This window comes from Polypterus senegalus, chromosome 16 (genome assembly GCF_016835505.1).
Source record: "Polypterus senegalus isolate Bchr_013 chromosome 16, ASM1683550v1, whole genome shotgun sequence".
In the NCBI taxonomy this organism is placed as follows: Eukaryota; Metazoa; Chordata; class Cladistia; order Polypteriformes; family Polypteridae; genus Polypterus; species Polypterus senegalus.
Window position 1 is genome coordinate 2349940 of NC_053169.1, and position 6131 is coordinate 2356070.

Consider the following 6131-nt stretch of genomic DNA (forward strand, 5'->3'; position numbering starts at 1 on the left):
GGACGGAAGAATGAACTGTGCATTTAAAAAGCTCACGCATTGTACACGTTTACAAATATTTTTAACATACAATGCGATGAAACCCAAACATGTCAATGGATGGCTATGTTTCTATGTTTCAGGAAGTTTTTTCTTCATAAAATGTTTTTAACGGCTTTGCTCCTTTTGTATTCCTCGTTTCACTCTTGCTGTGTAGAAAAACTGCATTTAAATATAAGGCAGATCGTAAGTGATGGGTCATAGTTCAGTATGCTAAAAAAATGTGTTTGATATATTTTTTATAATTTTTCTTTATTTATTTTTTATTATATTCAGTTTTAAATTCTAATAACTTTATCATCTGATAACATATTAGTGAACATGTTTAAAGATTTAGTGGTCTTCACAAATGGTCAGATTAAAAAATAGTGAAATCAGTAAAGACTGGTTAATCAGTAAGTTTTATTGCAAACCTCATACCCAGATTTATTTTGTGTTAAATGTGTTTGTGTCCACTACAATGCCTAGAATGTCATATTACTATTTTTAATAATAAAGAATCTATGCACAATGATCATTTGGATTACTGCCATGTATTTAGAAACCAAAGTTCTTTGGTAAAATAAAAAGTACTTTTTAGGATGTTAAAACTTCTGGAGTCTCATCCACTCCTGGTCACTGCTTTCTGCCATCAGCATTGGGTCAGGCCATCCAGGCTAACCTGCCCCAGGAAATTGGATGGGTGGATGGATGATGTGCATATCAGGACAAAAACCAAGCCAGGACGTCCACAGAACTTTCTATAGGCCTCTGTGATCAAACTGTGATGAGGCATAGATTAAGGAAACGAGGTAAAACCATTTCTGAAGCTCTGTGTGTTCCCAGGGGCACAGTGGCCTGTGAATCGTGAAACAGAAGAAATTTAGAAACCACTAGGAGTCCCTTTAGAGGTGGCTATCTGACCAAACTGTGTGACTAGAGGGTCATTGGTCAAGGAAGTGACCAGGAACCCAATGGTCATTCTAACAGAGTTTCAGAAGTCGTCTACTGAGATAGGAGAACCTTTCATAAGGATGGCCATTTCAACAGCTCTCCGTGAATGAGGCAATTAGAGTAGTTTGACTAGATGGAAACCACTCGTGAGTAAAATGCATTTATTTAAAGGAATCTGAAAGAATGAGAAAAATAGATTTTGTATTATGTTGAGATAAAAAAAATGAACTCTCTGGGCACAAGCCCCAGCACTTTTTCTGGCAGAGACCAGCAACTGCTCATCTCCTGCCTAATACCATCCTTAGAGTGAATCATGGAGGTGGCAGCATCATGCTGTGCGAGTGCAATGACAGGGAGACTGGTTAGTAGTGAGGGAAGGATAAATACAGAGAGGTCCTTGAAGACTCAGAGTGCAAACCATCTCAGACTGTGGTGACGGTTCACCTTTCAGCATGACAATGACCCGAAGCATACAGCTAAGTCAACGGTGAAGTGGCTTCAGGACAAGCCAAAGCCCCATAGAACATGTATGGAGAGACCTGAAGGTGGCAGATTACAGACACTTCTCATCCAGTCTGACTGAGCTTGAGAGAATCTGCCGGAAAGAATGGGATGACAGGCCCAAGTCCAGGTACGTAGTGCTTGCAGAGACGTACCCTAGGAGACTCAACGCTGCAATTGTTGGCAAAGTCCTGAATTGAGTGTCTGAATACTTAGATTAATGGGATCATTCAGTTTTCGATTTGTAATAAATTTGCAAACCTTTCTGTAAACATTATTTCACTTTGTCGCTATGGGATATTTATTGTAGATTGATGAGCAAAAACGGCAATTCTATTTATATTTATTCTATTAAATCAACAGCACAGTGAAGTGTGTAGAAAGTGAAGGGGTCAGAATACGCTCTGAATCCTCTGTATATGCAAGAATAATGCATCCAAAGTGTAAAAGTACACCAACTTGCAGCATACAGTATATGCTAGGAAATACTAGACATGGCATTCATCCCTACATTTTCAGAGGCAGTATTCAGTTCTTATATACACCCAAATTTCCCAATGCCAGGCCATTTTCCAGTGATGTGACAATAAAGAAGTAAATGGAACAGAGACGTGGTTGAACTTGGACCCCATGATGTGTGAGTCAGTATTGTTAATCAGTGTGCCAAGCAACACTTGGAGGTTTCTAACCATCCGCCTGCTTTCTGAAACAAATTTTTTCAATTACGTAGTCTTGGTTATCCTTAACGCAGAGTTTAGCCAGATATCAATCCGGAATCCCGAATCAAATGGCATGTTTGGTCTATGCACATCTTTTTGCTATGAGAGGAATCTAAAAACACGAAACATGTAGAGAATGTGCATGGCGCAAATGAGTAATGACTGGTAAGTAATTAGAACGCAGCTCCCTGTAGTTGTGAGGCTCGAGGTTTAACTAATGTGCCACCACACCTGGACCCATTCATTTTAAATCACTTTTTAATTATTGATAGTCCTGCAACTCAGTACAAACTATGAGGTTAATTTGCTTCTGTTAAATTTGAATCTGCACATTGAGTTTGCTTTAGTTCACGAAGATGCTTGGCCACCAAGGGCCACTGCTGCTCACCCGTAATTTGCATGGTACAAAGAAAGGGCTCAGTCTTGCATTATTTTGCATAGCAATTACAGTTTGTTACAGTGTACCATATTCAAAGGATATTAGAGGCTACTTCCACTAGAAAATTAAAAAAAAAAACATTGAAAGGTGGCACAGTGTTTAGCTCTGCTGCCCCTCATCTCTAGAGATCTGGCAGGGTACTGGATTTGCACCATGGGTCAACACTGGCCCTGTGATGGCACAAATAAGGGAGCTTTCAGTTATGAAGAACACATTGCCTATCCAGGTAATGTGGTGGCACAGTGGCTAGTGCTGATGACTCTTGGACCCAGAACCCTGTCTGTGTGGAGGTTTGCATGTTCTTTTGGATGATTTAATATCACTGTTGCTGTTCTCACAAATAACCTTACACAAATTATTTTTTCACAGCTCTCTTCTAGCATTTTGTGTTTATTGTTCCATATTCTAATTTTGAACTTTGTGCTTTGTACATTAATGTATTGTTTAATGCCATTTCATGTTTGTATCCAGCAATACTAATTTCATCCTTTTCTGGGCAATTATTCATTTTGCATCCTTTTTGAATATTTGGGAAGTGATTTGAACCTGGGAAGGGTGCTATATCAATAAAATGTACTATTATTATTATTATATGCAGTCGTGAATTGCTGGATGTCTGCCCAGTGTATGTGTGGACTCTGTTGCCTCCCAGATCCAGTGTCCCGGGTCCCAATGCACTGCCAGATTGCTGTCAATATGGAGTCTACTTGTTCTTCCTGTGTCTTTGTAGGCCTTTTTCAGATACTCTCATTTCTTTCCACATATTGAGATGAGTCTGAGGTTTATTGGCATCCTTGAGTTTTTCCTGTGCGTTCTTTTCATTGAACTTGCACTCCATCCCAGGTCATGGTCTGTGCTGCGTCTGGTGCTGCTACCTGCTACTTTAAAATCGATGAAGTAGGTCTGAAAATATTGGCCTGTTATGCTTTATTTTGTACTGTTTCCCTATAACTCAGCACTGCCGGACATAAGTAATTGTGTAGTTGAAGAAGAGATGATGATAAATAGGAAAGGATCCTGCCTCTAAAAAAGTAGAAATGGAGCTGAACATTAACTCAGTGTAAGATTAGATGGATAAGATGCAAATTTAATTTTGGAAAGTGTTGCACTAGATTCAAAAGTGCAGTATAAGGCGTTACATTGAGTGAAATAGTTCAAAACTGGCAAAAGTGTGACCAGAACTAGTAATCGTGACAGAGTGGTGATGCCAGCAATGACCTGTGTCAAAGGACATGCTGAGCAGGAAGAATAACTGGCTGGCATAACCGAATCATGTCTAACTGTGATAGGCTGGGGAACTGGAGCTGAAGAACAGAGGAAGCCACCTTTATATAGAGTACAAACTGATATTCTGTCATTCTATCGTAATAGTGCCTCTAATATATCTATCTATCATTATATAGTGCCTTTCACTATCTATCTATCTATCTATCTATCTATCTATCTATCTATCTATCTATCTATCTATCTATCTATCTATCTATCTATCTATCTATCTATTGTGTAGACCAGCCCTGGCACAGACAGGCAGAAACCAATGCTGAAATCCACCACATAACCCAGTGCCCCTGCACCACACGCCCTCAGTCCAGGCCTCTCCAAATCCTGTCCTGTCTTCACCGTCTCCACTCCTCTCCTTTGAGTTTCGTCCTCTTCCACCCGACTCCAGCTGATGACTGGAGGGAGGCAGCCCCCTTTTATGTCCACCCGGACGTGCTCCAGGTCCCTCCTGATGAACTTCCTGCGGCACTTCCTGAAGTGGCGGAAGTGCCGCATGAGCACCCAAAAGCACTCCAGGTGTCCCTGGTAATACTTCAGTTCTGACGTCCAGGGCTTCATAGCCTTCAGGGCACCCCCTGGCGGTGGCCATGGCCCCTGTAGGGTTGAGCTTCCATGCCCAATTCCCATGGCATCCACACCTACCAGGGCGGCTGCCCTCTCGTGGCATCTATCTATCTATCTATCTATCTATCTATCTATCTATCTATCTATCTATCTATCTATCTATCTATCTATCTAATCCTGCCTACTGCGCCAAATACTATCTATGGACAGATGAATGAACCGTGCATTTAAAAAGCTCATGCATTGTACACATTTACAGATATTTTTAGCATACAATACAATGAAACCCAAACATGTCAATGGATGGCTATGTTTGTACGTTTCAGGAAGTTTTTTCTTCGTAAAATGTTTTATGGCTTTGCTCCTTTTGTACTACCACAAAATATCTCACATCTATCTATGTAGTGCGTAGCATGTTTCATTATTTCCTAGCAAGACTTCATCTATAAGGTTGAATAGCTCCTTTCAGTTCAGTCCGTCGTTCATTGAAGCCATCTCTCAATTCTCTAGTGGTGTTTCCTACTCCATGGCCCGGGTCATCATGTTCACGCATCTTTTATGGCTCCTCATCCTCGATTTCCTCCTTCATTGCCATAGAGCCAGAAAGAGATTTGATTCATTAGGTGGAAACAAATGCAAATGCTATGAGGGAAACAAATGCTGATTGAGACATCCTAGACATCTTCTGATATCTTTAGGAATGAATGTGTGGAGTTCCAATTTTAGAAGTTAAAAATATCATTTCATGTGATTTAAGAGCTGCAAATCTTCTGGTAACTCTATTGTCATCTGATGATTTTTTTTCCCTGATCTTTCTGACCAGTGCTTAGTTATTGGAATTTTACTGCTTTAACACTTGATGATCGTACATTATTATTCCAAATCAGCTGCAGTACTTAGCTGACTGCTTCTGACTCACATAAAATTTTCAAGTTTCCTAAGTCTGACTCTGCTCCACATGAGCTCAGTGGGTCAAAGATTATTCTTTTTTTTTACCTTGTTGTCACTGGAATATGTGAGATATGGAATGAAATATCTCAAAGAAATATTTATTTTTTTGTTAGTTTAATTAATAGATTTATTGATAGAGGAAGAATGAGACCTCTGATGGGGGTAACAGCCCTCAGGTGCTGCAGTCAGCTCTTTAAACAGCTTTCAGTTCCCCATTGTATTCTTCTGCATTTACAAATGAGGAAATTACAAACTGGATTCCAAAAAAGTTGGGACACTATACAAATCGTGAATAAAAACTGAATGCAATGATGTGGAGGTGCCAACTTCTAATATTTTATTCAGAATAGAACATAAATCACGGAACAAAAGTTTAAACTGAGAAAATGTATCATTTTAAGGGAAAAATATGTTGATTCAGAATTTCATGGTGTCAACAAATCCCAAAAAAGTTGGGACAAGGCCATTTTCACCACTGTGTGGCATCTCCCCTTCTTCTTACAACACTCAACAGACGTCTGGGGACCGAGGAGACCAGTTTCTCAAGTTTAGAAATAGGAATGCTCTCCCATTCTTGTCTAATACAGGCCTCTAACTGTTCAATCGTCTTGGGCCTTCTTTGTCGCACCTTCCTCTTTATGATGCGCCAAATGTTCTCTATAGGTGAAAGATCTGGACTGCAGACTGGCCATTTCAGTACCCGG